Genomic DNA, 14,495 nt, shown 5'->3' with positions numbered 1-14,495 from the left:
CTCTTCTGAGGTGTCCAATATGTCCTATGACTAGGGCTGTCAAACGATTAATTTCTTTTAATCGCGATTAATCTCTGAATTTCTATAGTTAATGTTTTATCACGATTAAAATTATTTTGCATTTCAGAACAGTTTTTAAGTACATATTAACAAGAGTTGAAGTGAAGTGAAGAGTGAAAATAAATTAATAAATGGCGGCATGCGATTAAAAAGAATTAACGCGTTGTGCTCGGCCCTTAATCGCATCGCGATTAACGTTTTAATGCTGACAGCCCTACCTATGACATATGTTGAAGTGGATTTGCTGGTGATTTGGGTTCTTGGAACAGTGGGAAATGTTGTCCCAAACTATCTCCCAATTAATTACGTTCCCCTCTGTGCTCAGCTCTCGCTCCCATTTCTTCACTATTGGGAGTTCTTCTATGGATCCTTGCATCAATTTAGCATAAATCCCGGACACTAATCCTCTCGCAGGAAAATCAACAAGCCATTTAATGATTGGGTGGGTCTCAAGTCTGTTTCCCCATGGTACTCCATAACATTTTAGGGCTGATCTTAAGCGAAGATAAAGGCAAAGGATGTCCTAGGGATCTCAAAGCTAGCTCTCAGATCCTCAAAACTCAACATACCTTCCCCATTGAATAACTGGTCTAGAGTATAAATACCTCTGTCACTCCACTGGTTACAAACAAAAGGTTTTTTACCAGACATTAAGTGCATGTTGTGCCAAATTGGGGTGCTCAAGTGCCATTTATTGGTGTAGCGTAGTTACTCCTCCACCTGTTTAAAGTTGGTCAATGTGTTGGTGATAATAGGGCCATAGGCTAGCATACACTTTTTTGGACACACACCTGCAAAGGCGAGGTCTTGCAGTCTTAGACTTCCATTGAGGTTTTGCTCTATTTCTCTCCATGGGACTGTAGATGACGGGTCCATCCACACTCTGAGGGCCCGCAGCTGAAAGGCTCTATGGTACACTTTAAGGTTGGGGAGGGCCAGGCCTCCCGTGTTTGTGGTACATTGCAAGGTAGAGTATTTTAGCCTAGGTTGTTAACTATTCCAAATGTACTGCCGGATTACGGTATCAAGTTTCTTCCAGAAATTTATTGGTGGGGGTAAGGGGATCATTGTACTTAAGAAGTTCACATGAGGAACTAAGGGGAGTGTTGGGGTGGAGGTAATCCAGCACAGGCAAGCAGCCATCTGGTCCTGCCGCCATTACAGTGCTGGTCACAGACCTGTCCGCCTGACTGGGGGTACAAAGCTTAATTAGTCAGATCCCTTTGTATAATTTAATATAGTTTCATAGTTGTCCTGGACAACTCGCTGTAGCGATGCGTGAATGGTGATGCCCAAATATGTAATTTTGCTTTGGGTTCGTATTGTATCACTAATAGGTGATGTCACCTGTTTGTTGTTCAATGGAAGAAGATTATATTTATTCCAATTGATTTTATAACCGGAGAGTGAGCCAAATTCGTTAAAGGTCTTAAGGATTTTTGGAACAGAGTCCTCTAGGTCAGATATGTACAGTAAAATATCATCTGCAAATAATGATATTGAGTTGTTATTGGATTTAATCTAGACATTACATATTTTATTTTGCCTTATGGCCTGGGATGACGGTTCAAGAGAGATCGCAAATAGCATGGGAGAGTGCAGGCATCCCTGTTGCGAGCGCCGCGCGATGGGGAATGGCTGTGAAATTAGGCCATTGGTTGAGACTATGGCCGTAGGATTCGCATATATAGTACGTACCATGTCAATGAATTTGGCTCCCAAACCAAGCCTCTCCATTACTTGCTACAAATAGTTCCATTCTAGGTGGTCAAAAGCTTTTTCCAATGATAGAACTGCTGCCGTTATTGGAAGGTTTTTGGCTTCTTCTATTACATGGAGTAATCTGCGTATAGCTTGACGCTTTGGTATAAACCCTGACTGGTTGGGGTGGACTAGCTTCTCAATGAAGCGTTCTAGGCGTAGTGCCAAGACTTTGGAATAAAGTTTAATATCAGTCCCAATGAGTCTGATGGGCCTGTAGTTCGAGCACTCTGTAGGATCTCCATCCAACCCTGGTGTTTTCCCTTTCTTAGCTGTTTTTAACGCTGATTTGAGTTCCACTAACGTAATAGGTTGACCCAGTTCTTCTGCCTCCTCTGGGTCAAGAAGAGGCAGGTTTAGCTCTTTCAGGAACTTTTGTGTTGGATCCGGATTGCAGGAGGATTCATAAAACTTTGAATAAAAGGATTGGGGAAAGCGGCAGTGATATCTTTACGATTGGTTGAGATACCTCGGTCCGTACGGATGCTATTGATAGCAGCTCTGGACTCGCTTTGTTTTAATTTCAGAGCTAGCAATTTGCTTGGTTTACAACCATTAAAATAGTAATTTTGCCTCACTCTGTGCATTATGAATTCAGCTCTCCTTTTTAGCAAGTCATTTAGCTCTGCTCGATTTATGACTAAAAGAGTAGGTGTAGGTTTAGAAAAGCATGTCTTCAGAGACTGCTCTAACGATTTACAACGTTCTTCCAACTCTGCAATTCTTGCCTCTCTCTTTTTCTTCAAATTTGCAGCGAAGGAAGATGTGAAAGCTCTAATAAATCCTTTAGTGGCTTGCCAGATGTACGCCGTGTCCAAAACTGAGTCAGTATTGATTGATATGAACTCTGCTATTTTGGCTCCCAACTCTGTATCAAAAGCTGTGTTCTGGAGAAGGGAATTATTAAATTGCCATCTTCTAGATTTTTCTCCTAACATATCAAAATGGAATGTGGTTTGTGTGGAACATTGCCTTAAGTTCACTGGAGCACAAAAAATAATGAATGCGGGAGTGGGTGAGGTGACTTGTGGAAAAAAAGGTGTAATCCTTGCTAGTAAGATTGTGCATTCTCCATATATCTTTAAGATGGCGGTGCTGCTTTAAAAAAGTCTGATATAGGTTTCTGGGCTTTCGTGTGGTTGATCCCTGATCGATCCTGATTTAAGTCTAGTACCATATTCATGTCTCCCCCTATTCAATTCAATTTCAATTCAATTTCAATTCAATTTTATTTATAGTATCAAATCATAACAAGAGTTATCTCGAGACACTTTACAGATAGAGTAGGTCTAGACCACACTCTATAATTTCCAAAGCCCCAACAATTACAGTAATTCCCTCAAGAGCAAGCATTAGCAGTGGCTTTTAGGAAGAAACCTCGGCAGACCCAGACTCTTGGTAGGCGGCGTCTGACAGGGCCGGTTGGGGGTGTGATGAACAGTGGCAATAATAGTCACATTAAAGATAATGGAACAGTGACTTCGAAGGTAGTCGTTGTAGTTCATGCATAGTTCGAGCATAGCTCTGCGAAGAAGAAACATAAGGACTCCGGGGAGTAAACTCCCCAGAGCTAGGTTAGTAACAAGCAGTTCTGGGACAGGATGCATACAAAAGGAAACAAGTGAAAACAGAGATGAGAAAGCACCTCAGTGTGTCATAGGAAGGAAGGAACTTCCCCGGTAGTCTAGAATTATAATAGCATAACTAAGAGAGGCAGGTTAGCTTAGAGAGAGGTGCCGGATCGGGCTTGAACTCTCCCCTGCTGGATCGGGCTGTACTGGCCTGCCTCCCTCTACTCTCACTATATTATTGATTATATGATAAATAAATCTGATGACTACGAAGAGAAGCAGGTGGGCCGGGTTAGGCGGACGCTGCTACTCCTTACTCCCTAACTATAACATTTATCAAAGAGGAGAGTTTTCAGTTTACTCTTAAATGTGGTGACGGTGTCTGCCCCCCGAGCCCAGACTGGGGGCTGGTTCCATAGGAAAGGAGCCTGGTAGCTGAAGGCTCTGGCCCCCAGTCTACTTTTAGAGACTCTAGGAACCACAACTCATAACTCTGCATTCTGGGAGCGCAGTGCTCTAGTGGGACAATAAGGTACTAAGAGCTGTTCTAGATAGGATGGTGCTTGACCATTTAGGGCTTTGTAGGTCAGGAAATGATTTTAAAGTCAATCCTGAATTTTACAGGAAGCCAATGCAGAGAAGCTAATACGGGAGAAATATGATCTCTTTTCTTAGTTCTTGTCAGAACACGCGCTGCAGCATTCTGGATCAGCTGAAGAGTCTGAAGGGACTTAGCAATGTTACGAAGATGAAAAAAGGCTGTTCTTGAGGTTTGTTTTAGATGGGCGTTAAAGGATATATCCTGATCAAAAATAACTCCTAGATTTCTGACAGTAGTGCTGGAGGCCAGGACAATACTATCCAGAGTAGCTATATCTTTAGATAATGAAGTTCGGAGGTGTTTAGGGCCCAGCACAATAACTTCAGTTTTGTTAGAGTTTAACATCAGAAAATTGTAGGTCATCCAGGATTTTATATCTTTAATGCATGCTTGAAGTTTAGCTAACTGACTGGTTTCGTCTGGTTTGATTGACAAGTATAATTGGGTGTCATCCGCATAACAGTGATAATTAATTGAGTGTTTCCTAATAATATTACCAAGAGGAAGCATATATAAGGAGAATAGAATTGGTCCCAGCACTGAGCCTTGTGGAACGACATGGCTAACTTTAGCATACTTGGAGGATTTATCTAATGATAAATCCTCCAAGTTAATACATTAACAAATTGAGATCGATCAGAGAAATAGGACTTAAACCAGCTTAGTGTGATTCCTTTAATGCCAACTAAGTGTTCCAATCTCTGTAACAGGATGGTATGGTCAATAGTGTCAAATGCAGCACTAAGATCTAGTAAAACGAGTATGTAGACAAGTCCTTTGTCTGCAGCAGTTAGAACGTCGTTAGTAATTTTCACCAGTGCCGTCTCTGTGCTATGATGCTTTCTAAATCCTGATTGAAAGTCTTCAAATAAACTGTTGCTATGGAGAAAATCCCATAACTGATTACAACTACCTTCTCAAGGATCTTGAAGAGAAAGGGAAGGTTAGATATAGGTCTATAGTTTGCTAAGACCTCTGGATCGAGGGTGGGTTTTTTCAGAAGAGGTTTTATCACAGCTACTTTAAATGACTGCGGTACATAACCTGTTAATAGAGACATATTGATCATATCTAGTAGTGAAGTGTTAACCACGGGTAATGCTTCTTTGAGTAGCCTCGTTGGGATGGGGTCTAAGAGACAGGTAGATGGCTTAGCTGAAGATACCTTTACCATTAATTGTTGAAGGTATATAGGATAAAAGCAGTCTAGGTATATGTCAGGTCTAGTCGTTCTTTCTAGCAGTCCTGCGTTGAAAGGTGAACCGTTAGAAGTTGAGGGCAAAAGATGATGGATTTTATCTCTAATTGTTATAATTTTATCATTAAAGAAGCTCATGAAGTCATCACTACTCAGAGCTATCGGAATAGAAGGCTCACTAGAGCGATGACTCTCTGTCAGCCTGGCTACAGTGCTGAAAAGAAACCTTTTCCTTCCTTTATCTTCCTTAAATTTAGCTATAGCACTGTCAGATAGGCATATAGTGTAGAAGCTTTTATCTAATTTCGTATAATCAGGTATTAAGAATTCGAAAGTTATTAAGAAGTGGTCTGATAATAAAGGATTTTGCGGGAATACTAATACATCTTCAACTTTGATTTTGATGCCATATGCCAGCAAGGTCGAGGGTGTGGTTAAAACAGTGTGTGGCCTCATGAACACTCTGACTGAAACCAATTGAATCTAGTAGTGAGTTGAAAGCAATACTAAGGCTATCATTGTCAATGTCCACATGGATTTTAAAATCACCTACAATAAGTACTTTGTCTGATTTTAGGACTACAGATGATAAAAACTCTGAGAATTCCGATAAAACTTCAGAATATGGACCTGTTGCTCGGTAGACAACAACAAATATAATTGGCTGTACTGATTTCCATGTTGGATGTTGAAGATTAAGATTAAGAACAAGGCTTTCAAAAGAGTTATCATTTAGTTTAGGTTTAGGATTAATTAACAGGCTTGAATCAAATATGGCTGCAACTCCCCCTCCTCGGCCTGAGCATCTAGGAATTTGAGTATTAATATGACTGGGAGGAGTCGCTTCATTTAGACTAACATATTCTTCATGGCCCAGCCAGGTAAGTAAGACAGAATAGATCAATTTGATTATCGGATATCAATTCGTTTACTAGTACTGCTTTAGAAGATAGAGATCTGATATTTAATAGTCCATATCTAATTTTCCTATCCTGTTCTATCATTGCAGTGGTAGTTTTAATTCCAATTAGGTTGTTAAGTATTGCCCCTCTCTTGTTTACCTTTGATCTAGCTGATCTGAGTCGAGGAACAGACACCGTCTAATTTTTTGGGACAGGCTGTGGCTGATGTGAACTGGATGCTAAATTGACTATGTTTGCAGTCAACTTCTTATTACTTATGGGATTCACCACTTTGTATGGTCTATTGTTGATTATAACAGGAATAGTACTAGTACTACATGTAACCCTGCAGAAAACATTTTCAGATTCATCCACTTGTATAGTGCTATCAGGATCAATACCTGGGGGGCATAAATCTGTGATATTTTCAACAGAATGTCAGTACTTGCCTTTCAGTGTGGTCGTTATGTTGTCAGATAGCAGCCTGGCTCCGTGTCGGTTTGGGTGGAGACCATCATGCTTCAGCAGGCTGGGCATTTCCCAGAACAAGTTGAAGTTGTCGACATAGGGAATGCTCAGGGAAGTGCAGAGTGGTTCCAGCCAGGTGTGGACCATCTCTCAGCACCCTTCCTGTAGGTAGGTAGAGGCCCAGAGATGACGATCCGTTTTCCTGTGCCCATCAGGGTGGTGATGAGAGTGGTGAAGTCTCTCCGGAGTGCTGTCGATCGTCCCTCTCTGATGTAGTTTGTGCCCACATGCACGATGATGTTGTCAACCTTAGCGTGGCGGGCGAGGATGCTTGGAAGTTTGTGCTGGATGTCACGGACCTTGGCACCAGGGAAGCAGTAGACCTTGGAGGGACCGCTAGGTGAAGGGGGAATGTAGAGGTCCCTGACCATCGAACTTCCGATGACCAGCGTGGAAGTTGTTGAGTCCAAGGGGGTGCAGGAGTGAGGGCGCGCCGACTGTGTGGATGGACCAGGATGAGCGGTGTGGGGACGTGGCAGAGAAGGGAACTCCTTATCGTCTATCAGAATGGTGTAGCGCTTTTCTAGTTGTAGGGGTTGGGCTGGGCCTGAGCGTTGTCCTGACCGCCTGCTCTGGTGCTTGCTTATATGCCATGGCTCAGGCTGGTGTGGAGTGGAGCTGGTCAGCAGAGTTGGCTGGGTTCTCGGCAGAAGCCGAGGAGAGACAACAGGGACACAGGTTGTATTAGTGCGTAGTGGGGTGAGAGTAGTGCAGGGCAGAGTGGAATCAAGACATCCAACATTAGTGTGTGTGTGTGAGGGGAACTTCCAATGATAATGGTGTCGAGGAACTGTTCACTTGCCTTGATCTGGTGGAGAGTCGATATTCTGGCTTCAAGTTCCACTATCTTCTGGCTGAACAGGAGGCACGAGTCACAGCCAGGTGAACAGCTGAGGGGGGGCATCGTGTAGCTCGCTAGTTTAGCTAGTAGCAACGTTGACGGAGGCCCTCTCCTAAAACCGGTCCTAAGTCGAAATACAATGCAGGTGCTCCTGCTTGTGTTAGCAAGCTGTGGATAGTCCGTCACTGCTGCCAAAATATAGAATAGAATTCCAAGGAGGCAAAAATCCTGAGGGATCCCCTAGCAGGCAGGCTAACTAGCCGTTAGCACAACAAATAGCTAGACGTTAGGTAACGGAGCGGAGGAAAGATTTACAAACAACGGAGAAACTGCGGCCAGACAGGTCCGGTTAAAATACAGCTAAAATGGTGTAAAGAGTGACTGTATTTCATTGTAGAGGACTTCAATCGCAGGACGTTAAGCGTTAAGCATCTGCCGTTGTCTGCAACAAGAAACAGGAAGTTGGGCGGAAACGGAAGTCACATGGACAGAAGTTCTCCAAACAACGTAACATCTCCAAATCTATAATTAATGAGTATTCATTGAGAAAGAGCAATTCATTTGTTAGGCTTTCATCATATGTAGCCGTTGCAAATACTGAGACAAAGGCTATTTTCCTACTCCTTATCATAGTACATATATATGATATCCTGCCTGAAGAGTCTTTACTACTTTTGTCTATGGTGAGTGTTGTGATGGAAGTTTTCTTGAAGCAGCAGAGTTTAGTAAATATCAATGATAAAAATTAAAACATATAAAGACTGTTTGAGAATTAAACCAAAGTCTGGTCTTTGAGCATTTATTATATTTTGCAAAATATGAGAATACAGATTCAAAGGTACATGCAGTACAACTGAATTACTAAACTAAAATCTAAACATCACATCATCATATAGTCAAAACCTCTCTCAAGCCACCCCTCTAACTTTATCTTTTAGCCTGGCCATAGTTGAATGGTCATATAGTATGGTCATGAAGGCTGGGTCATGACCGAAAGAACGAGATCCAGGGTGCAAGCGGCCGAAATGGGTTTCCTCAGGAGGGTGGCTGGCGTCTCCCTTAGAGATAGGGTGAGAAGCTCAGTCATCCGTGAGGAGCTCGGAGTAGAGCCACTGCTCCTTTGCGTCGAAAGGAGCCAGTTGAGGTGGTTCGGGCATCTGGTGAGGATGCCCCCTGGGCGCCTCCCTAGGGAGGTGTTCCAGGCACGTCCAGCTGGGAGGAGGCCTCGGGGAAGACCCAGGACTAGGTGGAGGGATTATATCTCCAACCTGGCCTGGGAACGCCTCGGGATCCCCCAGTCGGAGCTGGTTAATGTTGCTCGGGAAAGGGAAGTTTGGGGTCCCCTGCTGGAGCTGCTCCCCCCGCGACCCGACACCGGATAAGCGGACGAAGATGGATGGATGGATGGATAGTTGAAAAGAGGACATCACCAAAAGTCAAACCATCCTCACCTTCCTCCCTGCTCTCTGTTCCCAACATTAGCCTAAACAATAGTTTATCTCAGGAGGCAGTAGGAGACATGGTTTGTGGCCTTCTCGACTTCGTCTGCTAAAAAGTTAAACAAAATGAGAAGCTAGAGTTTCTTAAACAAAAACCACTAGGCTAAGAGTTCATGGCTGCTGCTGTCCCTCTCTGGTCTTTAAGAGTCTAAGAGGAAGGAACAGCATTTTATGGAGGTTTAAAACAATCTTTAAGCAAATGGTTAAAATCATTAATCAATAATGGTTAAAATAAAATTTGCCACCACAGTGTGCATCTCCGTGACAGCAAAACAATGGAGCCCTTGGTTCTGGTGTCATCACTAGATGCAGCAGCAACTTTGAAATATTTATAAAATATGAAATATATGTTCTTCCTTCTTAAATAGTCCAGGAATTTAGCTCGTTTGAAATTTACGCGTATATATGTCTCAAGTACTCTACTGGAATTTATTGATAAATTTGTAGCAAAGAGTGAGCAGCTAGATCTTGGCACTGTGTGGTGAAAACACAAAAAATAAAAGAAATTCCCTAACCCTCCGAGACTGCGGACCCCCTTCCCTCTCTGTAGGATACGTGGCCGCATCAAACGCAGCTCGCACAAAAACTCCAGCTCAAAACTGCCCCTGCTGTCTAAAGTCACAGGTTAACTGAAACAGGTCTAATGCTAAACATGTTAAACATGAACAATGTTACAAAAAAAACAACTACAACTAACTGAAATAAACTGTATGAAAAACAAATCAGCTATGTAGGAGTAGCAGACATAGACTGTAGAATGCGGTCCAATCAAATGCTCCTTATAACTCGGCTCCAAAGATTTTACATTACAGTTTCAACCAGCCATTACGCTCTGAAGTAGGCTGTGTGGTAAACAAACCATGCAAGAGTAGCAAATATAGATTACAAGATAAGTGCCTATCCTGTTCTTTCATTCTAATAAAATATTTCTCCCCAACTTGACTCCCAAACTCACCCAACACATTCCAACCATGTAACAGTTTCTGGAGTAGGCTGTGTAAATTAAGCAGCCTGTGTCCATCATGTTTTATCAAACATTCCTTTAAAGTCAGGTTGCCAAACTTACATGCAATGTCCTCAGTTAAACTTGCAGTGTTCCACATACGCTAATCCACAGTCGACGGGTTTGCCCGCTCAGCTTCCCGCATTGGACAAGGTCCCCATGCCGTCCTCCGGACCCGATGACAGCTCTCCCAGCAAATACATACCCTTTAGGGAATGTTCCCTAAAGGTAAAATATTTTGAAACCTTCAGCTAACCTTCCTGGAACGTTCTCTTAAAGTTGTTTTTGTTGAACTTAAGGTTATTTTTTTTTATCTTCAGCTAACCTTCTCTGAACGTTCCCTAAAGGTTCTGTAAAGGTTAGTTTTGTATAACCTTGAAATAACCTCCAGGGAACGTTCCCTAAATATTCTCTTAAGGTTATATAATAAAGGGTCCCTTATAGGGGTGGGATTGGGCCGAAGTTTTCTGTCCGAGCCCAGCCCGCGTCCGACAGAACCATGACCGGACCCGGCTCGAGCCCGACAGGCATCAAGAGATTTATGTCCGACACCGTTAAAATCTAATTTTTTTCTCATACTAATGACACATGTAGGCTACGTTTGTTTGTGTGTTTATTAAGCAACTGTAAGGCACTCAGAAATGTCAACAGATGAGCGCATCAGCACAGTGAGCGCGCACACGGGGCAACAAGCGCACGTTAACACAGGCGCACACAAGAGGCCCAATCATATAATTGAAATAAAATTAACGTATGCCTAGACAACTATGTGGAAATACTTCCACACAGTAGATTTTCCTTCATTTTCGGTGGTTTTAAAATCTCTTGAGGCCAACTTCTTTTTAACATCTTCCATTGTTGCGCTCTGAGCGCTCAATGCATGCAGTCTGCCTGATATGCACGTGTTTCGTTGTCAATCAAAGCTATAAACACATTTGCGCAATTCTGCACACAGGAAGACGGATGTTAGGTGCGATTTGCAGTAACAAGTATAATCTTTAAAGAGTATGATGTTTTCACTTCTTGGTTCGATATCTGACCCAAAAGTACACAGATGTCATGTAACAAAAATAACATGTTTTAAGGAAAGAAAAAAGCTGTAATACAGACTAGCTGATGGTGACTGCTTCTCTGTGTGCTTCATTCTACTATGAAAACAAGAATCAAGAGACACTGACACGTGTTAGGTTTACAAAAGGATTTTTTAAATTTATTTTATATTTACAGTCAGTTTAATTTTATTTCTGTGTCATGCCAAACATTTGGCCCATCCCACATTAGGATTACAAGACACCACAAATTTATTTAGCAAACATCTTCCGGTCACATATACAAGTCTTTCGGAGAAATACATGAATACAAATATATACATACAAATATATACATACACATTTATAAATATCTGAAACAATTTCATTAGATAACCAGGAACAACTTCAGGTAAATAACAAACAAACATTTACAAACAAGCAGTAACGATGAGATTAGATTAGATCTACAAGAATGACAAGACAACAGTATAACAAAGTAGGCCTACACAAATTCTTAACATGGTTAACAAAACTTAAATTCTTAGTAACATTCTCACACACACACACACACACACACACACACACACACACACACACACACACACACGTATATAAATAAATAAACAATTAAACTATACAAGACATTCAATGCATTTTACAACCATGCAATATTTTATATATAATTACATTAATATGGTAACATATAGCACATTCACACCAGATCCGTGGTGTGTGAAAATTCGCTGTATTGTCTGTGATGCACCTGTTTGAGCTTTTGTCAAACGCATCAAACAATACACAGGTTATCATGGCTGTGACAATTGTGATCAGAGAAGTGTATGGGAAGGAAGAATGACATTCCCAGAAGTGTATGATCTCAGCCTAAGAACAGATGACAAGTTCCGCCGCTGGATGGAGGACCGCCAACGCAACGAGGACATTCCACCAACACCACTGATGAGGCTCCCAGTAGACATGGTTGAGCAGTTTCCCATTGATTACATGCACCAAGTCTGCTTAGGAGTCATGAAGAAACTGATGTGTCAACAGTTAGCTTGGCAACTAACATTATTTACGATCCATTTCCTTTTTATATTTAGTTATCCAACCTACTAGCACCACTTATTCAATTACTGAATCATGTAGCTAAGCCCACCAATTTCCCCGTAACGTTAATGAAATGGTTTGACGCTACATTAGCGAAGACTGCTATCGTAACGTCATGTCGTAACGTAAATACTAGCTAACGTTAGCAGCTAGCTCTAGCTAGCTTCTCGCTTGACGGTAGGCCATTTGATGCCATCATAATAGATGTTAGCTAATCGGAGCTAGGTTAACTGATATTGATATTCAAGGGCAATCCTCTATTAACCAACACATCACGAAAGGTGTAGGCTTCATGTAGCTAGTTAATCTGATGACAGGTCTACAACCTACAAAGACAAGCATTGCCCACATGAAAGATGGCATAGGCCAAGTTAGCTAGTAACGTTATGCACACTTCACTCTCCTGAAACGGTGACGGCAGGTCATCCACAAACCGTTTAACAACACACAATAATGTATTTCGGGATAAAAGTACCAATCAAGTAAAGATTAGTTGCATGCAATTAGACCTACTTTTCAGAGCTCCAGTGATCACAATCAGTACCGTTTTCTACGTGTCTCACGCATAGACAGCATATAAGAATCTCACGGGTAACTTATACCACGCAACACAATATAAACAGGAAATCATGAACATCAACATCCGGATGCACATCACTTAGACTGTTTCGTGGGGGAATGTCAAGCTCTTAAACTAGGTTCCTTTTTTAGACAACAACCTATTCAATGAGAAACAGACGGACACACTTTTATGTTAGGCATATGGTCAATTCCATGTAAATGTCATCCTTACCATGGAAAAAAATAAATAAAGTTGTGCTCATACACACAGAACTGTTGTTAATATATTCATTTAAGGCTATATTTTCCTGTATTTAACCATTCAGATAAAAATTTATAGATACTGATATAACAATTAGGTTCTATGAAATTATTTATTTATTTTGGATTGGGCGAGAGCCGAACAACATCCGTGGGTATATCCATTAACTCCACTCTCAATAAATCAATAATAAACTTTGAATGGGTTTACTTATAAGCGTCCCAATACTTGTGTCAATATGGTTTTGTTTCTCTCTATTTATTAATTTTCCTTACTTGTTTAGACCGTTAAAGAATGGACAGGTTGCAAAGACAGCAGTACACTCGCCGATGGAAGTTTGCTCAAAGGACAACCAACAACAAAGTGAAGAGATGGAAGAGGAGGAACAAGACAATGGAACAGCAATGGAGCAGGAACAAGACAATGTTGTTTCTGACTTAGAGGTTACAGAACAAGGGGAGAGAAGCAACTCAGAAGAGACGGAAGAGGACAGTGAGGAACAGGTGGGTGCAGTTGCTTCTCTGGCCTCTGACTTTGATGCTACAGAAGAGGAGGCAAGTACCACCTCAGAAGAGTCTGAAGTGAAGGACAATCCTCATTCAATTAAGGATTTTCTTCAGGGGTGGGCCTCAAAACACCAGATCTCCCACACTGCCTTTGATGACCTTCTGAAGGGTTTAAAAATACATGGCCACCCCAAATTGCCTTCAACTGCTCGTACTCTGATGCAAATTCCAAGACACATTGAAGTCAATACAAAATTGGGCATGCAATACATACATTTTGATTTCAAGGACACACTCATAGAACAGCTGCAGCTTTACCCCAGAGAAGTTATTGAAGTGTTAGGAGAAATAGAAATCTCTTTGAATGTGGATGGCTTGCCACTTTTCAAGAGCAGCAAGACAACAATGTGGCCAGTCCTTTGCTGTATTCACCTACAACCACAAACTGTGTTTCCTGTGGTCCTAACACTAGGCTCCTCTAAACCAAATTTGCCTGAGTTCCTGGAGGAAATGGTAGATGATCTTCAGGACCTACTGAGAGATGGTCTCAACAATGGAGCCATCAGAGTGAAAATTCGCTGTATTGTCTGTGATGCACCTGCTCGAGCTTTTGTCAAACGCATCAAACAATACACAGGTTATCATGGCTGTGACAAGTGTGATCAGAGAGGTGTATGGGAAGGAAGGATACATTCCCAGAAGTGTATGATCTCAGCCTAAGAAGAGATGACAAGTTCTGCTGGATGGACGACCGCCAACGCAACGAGGACATTCCACCAACACCACTGATGATGTCTACTGCTCCCAGTAGACATGGTTGAGCAGTTTCCCATCGATTACATGCACCAAGTCTGCTTAGGAGTCATGAAGAAACTCCTACAAATCTGGATAGAGGGACCGCAGAGGACACACGTCAACTAGTCAAATAAATGAGGTAAGCGAGAGGTTGAGGTCATTGAGGAAATCAATGCCCAGTTGCTTTGCCAGAAAACCTCAAAAGCTGGAGGATATTTACAGTTGGAAAGCCACAGAGCTACGCCAATTTGCAGTGTACACAGGGAAAG

This window comes from Perca fluviatilis, chromosome 10 (genome assembly GCF_010015445.1).
Source record: "Perca fluviatilis chromosome 10, GENO_Pfluv_1.0, whole genome shotgun sequence".
In the NCBI taxonomy this organism is placed as follows: Eukaryota; Metazoa; Chordata; class Actinopteri; order Perciformes; family Percidae; genus Perca; species Perca fluviatilis.
Note: the sequence above shows the minus strand (reverse complement) of the source record.